At 37.3% G+C, this 12,629-nt stretch overlaps 1 non-coding gene across 1 annotated transcript; it reads right to left on the minus strand.

Moving 5' to 3' along the window:
- Positions 1-12,353: 12,353 nt before the first annotated feature.
- Positions 12,354-12,434, minus strand: TRNAS-UGA (transfer RNA serine (anticodon UGA)). The gene has a single exon. It is a non-coding gene; the product is annotated as a tRNA-Ser (tRNA).
- Between the last annotated feature and the right edge of the window lie 195 nt (positions 12,435-12,629).

The raw sequence follows: 12,629 nt of genomic DNA on the forward strand, positions 1-12,629 counted from the left end.
GAGAGAGAGATGAGGGCGCGCAGAGGTGGTTTTACTTATTAGGTAAAAAGAAAAACTACAAGGGCAGTTTCGTAACTGAATTGGGTTATGAGATTAGGTGGATCGGATTTTATCTGACATCCGACCGACTTCGTTTAGTCAGACCGAAACCGGATATGGTTTTGGGTTTTTGCTACCAAATCCGACCGATACGTAGATTTGATGGATATAATCCAATTACATGTAAAAAAAGTATATTCGTTATGAGGTTTTCACCATCCAAATCCGAATCCGAATTTGAATTCATGTAGACAACATTAGATAAGCTGGATCTGGTATTGGTCACATCCGATCCAAATCTGAACAGTTTACATAACTTCCAATAAGCCTCCAGTTCCACATTAGGGTTGGTAAATGAGCCAAGCCGGCTGGGTTGGATTGAGCTCAGCAACCGTGTTCGTTCAGGCTCACGCTAAAAGTCATAAAAAACCTAAGAATCGGTGCCCCAAAGATAGGGATGGCAGTGGGGCGGGGCGGGGCACAAGGTCTCCACCCCAGCCCCGCCTCAAGATTTTATCCTCCACCCCCGCCTCCATCCCTGGCGGGGAATGGATTTTATCCTCCATCCCCGCCTTCATCCCAGTTTCATGTCCTCCATCCCCGGTTCAAACTGGGATGAGGCGGGGCGGGGATATTGCGGGGAAAAGTGGTCGTGGCGGGGAAAAGTGCACATTCATCCCTGGACGGGGATGGATTTTGACCTTCGTCCCCGTCTCCATCCCCGTTTCATACCCTTCATCCCCGGTCCAAATGGGGCGAGGCGGGGCGGGGCAGGGCCCCGCTTTCCCCCGGTCCATTGCCATCCCTACCCAAAGAGGTTTGGCATAGTGGGATGTGTCCTAGGTCGTTAGGCAAGTGGTCTAGGTTCAAATCTCATGGGTGTCACTCCTCAAACAAGCCAAAGTGTGGCGACTCTTTAGGGTAAAGGGTAAGCCCGGAGTGTGGCAGCAGCTATTGTAAGTAGGATGCACACGAGCAGGGTTTGACCCTAACGTTGGCTGACTCAGCGATTGTATGTAGGGATGAACACTCGAGCCGAGGCTCGAACAACCAGGTTCAAGATCGGCTCGAGCTGAAAACCTTTAATAAAATATTTTTAAATTTGTGTAAAACGTTATTTTGAAAGAGAAGCAAACAGTAAGATTTGAACTCACGTCTCTACCAAAAATGATAAATGAATTGTGTTATGAATGTGAACAAAATATATAGATATATAAATCTAATTTATTTATATAACTATATGAATCAAGCCTAATCGAGCTTACCGAGTTATTCGAGCTGGACTGTCAGTTCAAGCTGGGCTCATTTATGTGTTATGAGCCTGAAACCTTATTTAAGCTCAGCTCATTTATTTTTTAAACGAGTTGGAGCAGAGCTTAAATGAGCTGAGCTTGGGCTAGTTTGGCTAGTTGTGCATCCCTAATTGTTTGTAAGTAGGGCAGACAAAGCCAGCGCATCTAAGTCTTTGATGCCTTGGGTGATTTCTCAGTGTAAAATCACCTGCACAACCAATCCTATGAGAGAGTGTCCTTGTGGGGCCCAACGCTCTTGATAATGTAGGTTGCTTAAATGATTGTGGTGATTGGCTCGGTCACCTGATCCCTATTGTATGACAATGACGATTCAATTTTATTAATCTTGATCAAAATTTCATAGGATTTTTTGCACTACTTTACTAAAATAAGCTGAACATGAACTCATTAAAGTTTAAAATTCGAGTGAAATCCAAGCTCTAAGGTAAAGTGCATGATGACTCATCCCATTTTAGACGTAAAAAAAAAATGAAAGAAAAATAGGTAGACCTCTTTGAAAAATATGTACCATTTATCTCTGGAGACCTCTTTAAAAAATATATTTGTGCATGTTTTTGCTTAATCCAAACATCTGGATGTGTTTATCAATGTTTATTTACTAAAAATCCATGCTTTGAATCTAATCGATTAACTAGAATTCTTGATTTAGTTAATCAAGTTTTTTGTACGATATATATAGTTGATATTTTCGGAACGAGGAGATACGTAAGAAGGTAGGTGTTGCACCCATTGAAAATAAGATGTGAGAGAATCGTTTACAGTGGTTTGGACATATTCGGCGAAGGCCTAATGATGCTCCAGTTAGAAGGTTGGAGAAATGGGAAAATATATTAGTTAAAAGAGGTCGGGGTAGGCTTAGGAAGACTTGGATGGAGATGATAGGAAAGGATATGAATGCTTTGAACCTCACCGAAGACATGGCATTGGATAGAAATGATTGGAGGAAAAGGATTCATGTGGAAGACCCAAAATGAATTTCTTTTTTGGTTCATATCGCTGACCCCAATTGTTTTGGGATGAAGGCGTAGTTGTTGTTGTTGTTGTATATATAGTTGATATTTTCATTGAGCTAAAAACACATTCATCAAAAATGCTAAAACTAATACATGTTTTGTACTCAATAAAGCGTAGATTGATAAATGGTTTGGAAGATTATATATATATGAAGAAACTAGAATATCCTGGTTTGCACCTACGGGAGTAGTTTAATCTTACATCGGGTAGTTCCTCTTACTTTCCCTTTTTTTCCTTCCCTTCTTTCCCCTTTCTCTTCCCACCACCTTTACCACCGGCCCTCCCGTCTGCCCCACTCGGATTCGGCCACCCAAGACCCACTCCTTACCTCTCTCTTGCTACCTCAGCTCTTTCTCCAACTTGCCTCTCCCTCAAGGCTTGCATCTCCAATGATGGCACAACCTCCATTTGGTGAACCTACATGATCCAACACCTCGTCTTACCCCTCTCGACTGCACCACCTCTGACGACCTAGTAGATCTCCTCTCATTTGTCCTCTCTCCATCTCCCTGTCTTGCGCAATCAGACAAGCCAGCAAAGAGGGTGAGCGTTGGTTGGGGCTTGGGGTTGCCAGGGAGGCTTAGTGGTGGTGGCAGGGGCTTGGTAATGAGAGAGACATATTTACAACAATGGTGGATGAAGCCTGGGATGGAGAGGCTGGGAGGAGGTTGAGGAGGAGGGCGTTGAAGACGATGGGGAGGAAAATGGACAGAACGACAACACCCAATGAGGAAAGGATGGTGGGGAGGTGGAGGAAGGGGCGACCGTGTTGATCTGATAAAGATCTTTGTGGTCATGTTTCACGGAGGGTCTCACACGTTGAAGAGAAAGGTGGGTCCATTCTTTTCCTAATGGGTGAAACCATCTAGGTTGAGGGCCTTATCCAGAATGAAGCTCTTCATTCTGGATAAGCTCTAGGTAAAACAGCGTAACAACCTTGTGTTGGGGTAACGGCTACCCAAGGGAGAGTAAACCTCCCAGCAGATAACTCCCTTTTTTGCTATAAATAGAAGAGAGGGCTCATTCTCTCTATATACATCGATGTGAGCTAACCCCCCTTGAAGAAGGCCATAAACAATATGGATTGTTTAAAATCAATGATTTTGATATAAATGAAGATTCATCACTTTCTGCTTATATTGATAGTGTCTTCCATGTAGATGTAAATGTCTGGCATCAAAAACTTGAACACATTAGCTTAAAAAAGATGAAAAATTTTGTTGATTTAAAATTAATCCCTGAATTTAATAAGTCTTTATTTTATAAATGTGAAACTTGCATCTATGAAAAAATGACAAGAAAATCATTTCCACAAAATGTTACTAGAGCATCAGAATCATTAGAAATCATACACATTGACATTTATGGTCCTTTCAGGACTCCAACTCATAAAGTAATGCAATATTTTATATCATTTATTGATAACTTTTCTAGATACAATTATATATATCTTATCACTTATAAGTATGAAGCATTAGATAAGTTTAAAGAATATCATTAAGAGGTTGTGAATCAACTTAGAAGGAAGATTAAAGTTTTACGGTCTGATCGGGGATAAGAATATACCTCAAATGAATTCTTTGAATATTACAAACCCAATGAGATCATACCACAAACTACAACTCTTGGCACACCTCAACAAAATGGTGTGGCTGAAAGATTTAATAGGACTCTTCTTGATATGGTTAGATGTATGTTATGTAATGCTTTATTACCCAACGTATTTTGGAGAGAATCTATACATACAACAACATATATTCTAAATAGAGTTCCATGTAAAACCATTGTCTCTACATTTTATGAATTATGGACAAGAAGAAAACCCAATTTAAGTCACCTTTGCATATGGGGTTTTGTAGCTCATATAAAGGTTATAGAGTAGTTGAGAGATAAACTTGACACCAGATGTATAAGGTGTATATTTATTGGATATCTCAAAGAATCTAAAGGCTATAGATTTTACCACCCATATAAGGGTTTAATCGAAAGTAGATATGTAATCTTCTTTAAAGATTAAAACATGAAATAAGTTATTCCAAAAATAAATAGAAATAATCCTCTTGATTTGTAGTATGATTCTGATGATCTGTAAAAACCTATAAGTAACGACAAATCTTCTGAAATATTTTCTTCTATATCATCTCAATAGTCTAAGGTTGGGCATAAAAGGTCTGGAGCTCCTTTGTCTTGCTTAGATCACTATTATGTCTACCTATTGGAGAAACTTTGTTATGCTTTAAACATGGATGACATGATAGATAAACTGTCATATGGAGAGGCAATAAACTCCCGTGAGTCAATAGACTGGGTAAAATCCATTAACAAGAAAATTGAGTCCATTGAGAAAAAACAGGTCTGAAAATTGACTGAGTTACTTGAAAAAAGGAAAGCCATTGGATATAAATGGATATTAAAGAAAAAATTCAAGTCTGATGGTAGCATTGAAAAATTTAAAGAAAGATTGGTTGCTAAGGGTTTTTCTCATAAAGAAGGATTAAATTATGTTGACACATATTCACCTATTGTAAAATTTGCCTCGATAAGGATAATTATTGTAATTGTAGCTCACTACGACCTAGATCTACATCAAATGAACGTTAAAACTGTTCTTCTTAATGGTGAGTTGATTAAAACAATATTTATGGAACAACCTGAAGGGTACTTAATTAAAGGCAAAAAAGATAAAGTATATAAGTTGAAAAAATTCCTATATAGACTCAAACAATCACCACGTTAATGGTACTTGAAGTTTCATAAGGCTATCACATTTTTAGACTTCATGGCGAATAAATTTGACTACTATGTTTATGTCTGAAAAAGTAGGAGTAAATTTGCTATTGTCTCACTGTATGTAGATGACATTATTCTGACTGAAAACGAGAATGATATGATTGTCAAAACCAAGTCATGGTTAAATTCTCAGTTCAAAATGAAAGACATGAGAGAAGCATCCTATGTTCTTAAAATTAAGATCACTCGAGATAGAAACTCTAGATTTTTAAGTTTAAGCCAAGAAAGGTATCTAAATCAGATACTCAAAAAATTTGAAATGAGTGATTGTAAGCCAGTTAAAACACCAGTGGTAAAAGGTGTCAAGTTGAGCAAAAATAATAGTCCAGGTGATGGACAAGAAAGGCTGAATGTCCCTTATACACAAGTTGTTGGGAGCAAGATGTATGCTATGCTATACACAAGGCCTGATATAAGCTTTGTTGTTGACCTTGTTAGTCGCTACCAGAGTAATCCTGGTTGGCCACACTTGCAAGCAGTAAAAAAATATTTTGATATTTAAAATGCTCTATAAACTTGAAACTATGTTTTCAAGCCTATTTCTTAGAATTAACAGGATATTCTGATGCTGACTTTGCTGATAGCACAAGTGATAGTAAATTAACCTCTGGATATATTTTCCTTCTTAGAGGAGAAATTTTCTGTTTTTTTAGGAAATAAGACTGTGTAGCGCAACATACTCAGAAAGCTGAATATATTGCATGCAATGCAGTTACAACATTTGTCATTTGGATAAGTCGCTTTATTAATGATTTGAAGTAGGAAAGTCCAAATTTATTATGATAATCAAGTTGTCATCTCTCTCATGAAGAGTGGAGCTGATAATTCAAAAAGTAAACATAGAATGGTAAAGTATTATTATATTCATGATATGATTGAAATGAATGAAATTAAAGTCAGCTATTTACCTACATCTGGTATGATTGTTGATCCTATAACAAAGGGCATATCAGAGAAAATGTTCTCAAAACATGTATCATATATGAGATTAAGATATGTCTAACAAAGACATATGTCTCAATGAGAAACTGAAAATATAACTTATTATAGGAATGTTGATGCAAGGAAAATACTCCAATAATGAAAGGCTAAATCTTGCATCTTGATTTGTTTTATATGGTCAAGTAGGAGATGTTGATCTGATAAAGATCTTTGTGGCCATGTTTTATAGAGGGTCTCACCCGTTGAAGAGAAAGGTGTGCCCACTCTCTCTCTCTAACGAGTGAAATCTTCCAGGTTGAGGGCCTTATCAAGAATAAAACTCTTTATTCTAGATAAGCTCTAGGTGAAACAACGTAACAACCTTGTGCTTGGGTAACAGCTACCCAAGGGGGGATAAACCTCACAACAGATAACTCTCTCTTCTGCTATAAATAGAAGAGAGGGCTCACTCTCCATATATACATCAATGTGAGCTAACCCTCCTTGAAGAAGGTCGTAAACACCATCCCTACATCTCTCCTCAACCTCGATCCTTCATGCTATCTATGGTGGAGCTGGAAAGGGGAAAAAAGGGAGGATGATGATTGAAGGGGAAAAGCAAAACAAGGAAAATTGCATAGGAGTCGTCCAATCTCAGATCAAACGACTCTTATATATATAAAATATATAAACCCCTGTGCACTAACAAGATCCGTCTGATCTGAATATCAGACGACTGTTGTGCACCAACAGGGTTCCCCTTTCCTTTCTGTCCTCTTTCCCCTTCGACCACATCTCCTTTCTCTGCCTTCCCACTGTCCTCTCCCCTACCGGACGATCTCCTCATCACTAGACGGCTTCCCCTTCCAAGCCCACTTACAAACCTCTCTCTCTCTCTCTCTCATATGTGCGCTCGATCGTTGATGGAGGAAGAGCAGGAGAAGTGGCGGAGGTGCCACTGGAGACACCACCTCCACTGGTCGGCCTTCAACTACACCAGCTTCAACTGCTACAAGGGACGCCTCCTCCAACCACGACACTCCTCAAATCTGGTGGTCGAGGAGGCTGTCTAGGGAGGTCTGGATGACAGTTTTCTCGGAGAGGTTATCTGGATTTCATCCTTCTCAGAGAACTCCGGTCGACGGGTGGTGGAGGTGGTAAAAGTGTGTGTGTGTGTGGGGGGGGGGGGGGGGGGGGGGAAGGGGGGGAGGGGGGGAGGGGGTGGAAAGCTAACGAAGTGGTTACATCGGAGTCATCAGATCTGAGATCAGATGACTCTTGTTAGTTTAAAATAGTTTACAAGTTTGGGCAGTTTATATATACATATATATAGATATATATATATATAGAGAGAGAGTTATCTGTTTATTACTTAAAGATAGCAACAAGCAACAACATGTAATATATTGCAAAGCGTATATCTTAATAGCATGATGCTCCCTCTTCAGGTTCCCTTAAGTGGTTTTTAGACCACTCTCTTGTCAACATTAGTGCTTCTAGTGGTTCTCTCATAGTTGGTTTCATCTTCTATAGTTTGTAAATGATGTGTTTAAATTAGGGGTGTCAACAGATCAGACCTAATTCAAATCAAGGTGGGTCCAAACTTGAATCTAACTTTGAGGTAATGGCACTGGATCTGGACCCATGTTTGATCAGACCCACCACAGAAAAAACCATATATGGGTCTTATATGGATTACATGAACAATACCCGATCCATACCCAGTAAAATATATTTTTTTTAAGCTTTTTTCATTAAAAAAACCGTGGATCTTAATAAGTTGGGTTGAACACTGTATGATATGAAATTTCACAAACCATATCTAGTTCCATGTATTACTTCTTTTAGGTCTAGCCTGGATTTTAATCCGAACTCTTTCTCTATCACCAAACCTTGATCCTAGGTCAAACCTGACCAATTACCCACCCCTAGTGTAAATGCTTCCACTTTCCCATAAAAGTACTATATATTTTGTAAGTTTTGTTGTAGTTTTCTATGCAACTTCCCAACTTGACCTACTTTTCTTGACAATTGGATGAGTTAGAGCACCATTATGAGCATTTAAGTTGAACACAATCTTATTAAATTAAAGAACCATTGAAAGAGAAATACATGATGCATCATAACTTTGTTTCAAATGGCCTATTTGCTCTCTCTCTCTCTATCCAATGACTGAAGAAACTTCATTTGCTTCCATAGTTTGAGTTGGTCTATTTTGTTCCATTAGGGCTTGTTTGATCACTCATCTCACGCTCGATTTCGGAGGATTTAACAAATGATGGATGCGACAAATGACCGCATCCTTATTTCATTGATCCAACCATTCCACCCTCCCTGATACGCTGAAAATAGGATGGGGGTATGACCCACACCCTCTCATTCTCTCTTCCCTCTCTCTTTCTCTCACCCATGTCTCTCTCTCTCTCTCTCTTTTCTTTCTTCTCCTTCTTCAATCTCTCACCCTATGCAATGGCTAGGCGGCAAGGTCAACGGTGATGACACTCGTCTCCTCTCTCTCCCCTTTCTTCCCATTTTTTCTCTCTTTTCTTTTTCTTATTCTTTATTTGATTAGGGATCTAAATAAAAAATTTCTTTGATTAGGGTTTTAAATCAATTTTCTTTAATTATGATTTTTAAATTTAGTTTTATTAGGGATTTTCTTTGATTTTTTTATCAAGGCTTTGAATCAAATATCTTTAATTAGGGATTTTGAAATTTAATTCGATAATGATTTTTTATTTGATTATTATTTTTATTTTATTTGATTAAGGCTTTGAATCAACTTTCTTAAATTAGGGCTATTTTTATTTTATTTTATTAGGGTTTCTTATATTTTTATTATGGTTTGCTTATAGTTTCGTTGATTTTATGGCTTATTTGCAATCTATTTTTCTTGTAGGTTAGGATTTTTTGGTTTATTTATGATTTGTTTCCGTGTATTTAGGTTTTTTAATTTATTTATGGTTTATTTATTATTTTTTCATTTATATATAAAAAATTATAAATTCTTATTTTTTTCTCAAATTACCCAAAATTTAAACATTTTTCATATTTGAATCCAGTTTAAGATCCATATTTGAAGATAAAATCCATAATGCTTTGATAAATTTTCATAATTAGATCCAATATGACACCAATTAAAGCATTTATATATCAACAAAATATCAATTCTTATTTTTTTCTAAAATTACCCAAATTTTAAATATTTTTTTAGTTTTTAGATTCAATCCAAGATCTATATTCAAAGTTAAAATCCATAATAAACATGTTAAAACACTCATATGGTTAGGCAAATCAAGTCATATGATCCAAAACAAAGTTATTGGACTCATTATCCATGTGTGTCCATGTTGTCTGCACAATGTAAAACAAACGTTAGACTTTAGAACACAACTTCTGTGTACAATCAAAACAAGTGTTGGATAAAGTACAATTGTTACAGAATAAACAACACAGATTCTGCTGGTTTTGTTGTTTAGTTCCATCCAATCTTGAACAAGCCATCAAACGTACCCTTAGGTTGGAACTTGTGTACTTTTAGAAGCTCATGTTGGACATGATTTTGTTTGAAACATGCCCGTTGATATGGGGTTTCTTCTCCATATTTGATGGTAATAATATAGAACACAGTGGCTTCATACTTTATCTCCACTGTCCTAACAATTAAGAGTCTAATTCAGAGATGTGAATTTTATGTTTAACTGCCTACAATATTTCCTTCCGCTTGTCTTTCAAAACTTTTCAAATAGGTGCCTGTGTTTTCAGCATATTGCTCGTATGACCGCCTGTATCACTTTCCTTATTTAACTTTATTTGTAATGCAACTACAAAAGACATCCAATATTTTGAAAAAGTACATTCAGTCATTTGAAAAAAAAATGATTAAAAATGTCATTTCAGTAAGTCAAGTATACGACGATATCTCCTCATCCTCATTGATTTTATAAAAAAAAATTCTTCATTACTCAAAAAAAAGTAGCCTCAAGCAGTCATATGATCTGTATGATGAAACCTCAGGCGCCCATAAAAGTTTTGAAAGACAGGCGGTTAAACTTAATTTTATCATAGGTTAGATGTAGGGGTGGCAATTTCTGACACGACCCGCCAACCCGCCTCTTAGGCGGGTTCGGGTTGGGCTTAAGCCAACCCGTTTAATAAACGGGTCGACCCCCATTTATTAAACAGGTCGGGTTCGGGTTGGGGGTATGCCAACCTGGCTGACCCGTTTAATAAACGGGTTAGGCGGGTGGGTCAACCCGCCAGCCCGTCTGCCAACCCGCCAACCCGACCCGCTAACCCGTCAACCCGACCCGCCAACCTGCCTACCCGATCCGTCAACCCGCTAACCCGACCCGCCAACCTGACCCGCCAACCTGAAAACCCATTTACCCGACCCAACCCATTTATTAAATGGTTTGGCGGGTCGTGTCGGGTTACCCGTTTATTAAACGGGTCGGGTTCGTGTTTGCCACAGCCAACCCGTTTAATAAACGGGTCGGGTTCGGGTTGAGGTATGCTGACACGCCAACCCGACCCGATTGCCAATCACACACATAAAAACAATAATTTTACTTTAACCATCTAACTTAGATGGTTAAAGTAAAATTATTGTTTTTATGTGTGTGATTTAATTTGATTAATATTGAAAAGAATATTCAATGCATTTTACTTGCAGTTAATAACATATATATATATATATATATATATATATATCAAGTAATATATATAACTTGAAAAAACCGCCCCAAGCGCAAAGACTCAGGCTGGCTGAGCCTGCTGTACTTATGGTCGCTGTTCTGTCTGAGTAAAACTCTGAGGGCTTACCCCTTGACCCCATAGAGTCACCAAGAATAGACTTACGTAGGGGTGATGCCCATAGGATTTGAACCACTCCAATAGAGCTTACAAATATATAGTACTTTTATGAATAAGTGGAAGATGAAGAACATGCAAAAAGTTAGTTTCATCATTTTGAAAAGGTGTTTTCACCATCGGTTTGTATATAAGAAGAATAGTTTAACAAAAATACTATATGTAACTTGTTGCTAAATATATTGTGGCCTGTGTTAATGGAACTCAGATCCTAATTTGCCTTTTTGTTAAAAAAAAGGTTGGTTCGTTTTGATTTAAAAGTTGGGAATTCACAAAGAAATTTCCAAGAAAAAGAGTGTAAGTTCAAATGGCCATAAAAAATTTGGCAGTAATTAATTAATATATCCACCAAAGTTTCTCATTTTTTCAAATCCCGCCAAACTTTTAATCTAAGTTAGGCAAATAATGCCGTAACTATCATTAAATTTATGTATCAAAATGAATTTTTTTTTCGGATAATCCAAAGGTAAAACCCCTCATGACCGCATATTGGCAGACCTCCAGTCGGTAAAACCCTTGAGGCCCCACCTATCACCGGGAAGTTGACACAGCTTCGACCTTGCGACAAGGGATGTCACCCATGAGTTTTGAACTTGTGATGTCTCGTCGACTTGGTGACATTTACAAGTAGCCCTTACAGTACGAGTAGTGCTGGGAATCAAATTGAAGAATTTACTCATAATAAAATAACCAAAGTCTATTTTTGTTTGTACTTTTTATTTAATTCTTGTCCAAATCATAGTGACAAAAGTTAAAAACGGTAAAAATCTCCAGAGTAAAAAACTCAGGAGATTTTGAAATTTTTCATAAATCATGCATTTTTTGGCAAAATCTTGGGAATAAAAAATAAATTAAAAATTAGAAAATATTTTTATAAGAAAATACAAATAAAATACACTTAAAATAAAAATATTAAGGTTTTTTCATGATAAATATCTGATAAAACCGTAAATACCACGATATGTGTCACTGTTTTCAAAATCTCGCGAGGCAATTTCTCGCGATATTATCATTATCGCGAGATTTTTATAAATCTAGCTATATTTGTCACAGAGGTCTATATTCTACAGAACACAAATCCCATCTTATTATATTATATTATCTGATTCTCTTAATGACAATCTCATTTTCAAGATGCTGCTCAATTGAGCTGACTCAAGAAAAAAAAATGAATTTGAGAAATACGCGTGGCAGAGTTATTAGACTTTCTTTTTTTTTGTTCAAATTAGGCACTTGATGATATCATCTTTTTCCCCAAAAATTACTGTTAAAATTCGTAATTAACAAAAAATAAAATCGTGTTGAATCCACCGAGCAAACTTGATCGTCACTGTAGACCACTTAGAGCATCTCTTTTTTTTTTTGAGGGAATAGATAAAAAAGAAAGAATGGTGAAAAATGTAACGTCGACAGCAAGGATCGAACCTGCGCGAGCGAAGCCAACAGATTTCAAGTCTGTCTCCTTAACCACTCGGACATATCGACATTTGGTCACTATAAATCTAATGTAACTAGTATTCGAGGTTAACACCACCACGTTTGTAGTGACATATAATCATATTCCTAATTCTTATCAAACTCATATTTAGAAACATGGTTCACCTACCATTCATGTACTCTTATACGGGCTCACCAAATACAGTTTTAAGTGGCTTCAGAACGATGGGTATCCAAACCAAA

Source organism: Nuphar pumila, chromosome 14 (genome assembly GCF_984573655.1).
Source record: "Nuphar pumila chromosome 14, dmNupPumi1.hap1.1, whole genome shotgun sequence".
Taxonomy (NCBI): Eukaryota; Viridiplantae; Streptophyta; class Magnoliopsida; order Nymphaeales; family Nymphaeaceae; genus Nuphar; species Nuphar pumila.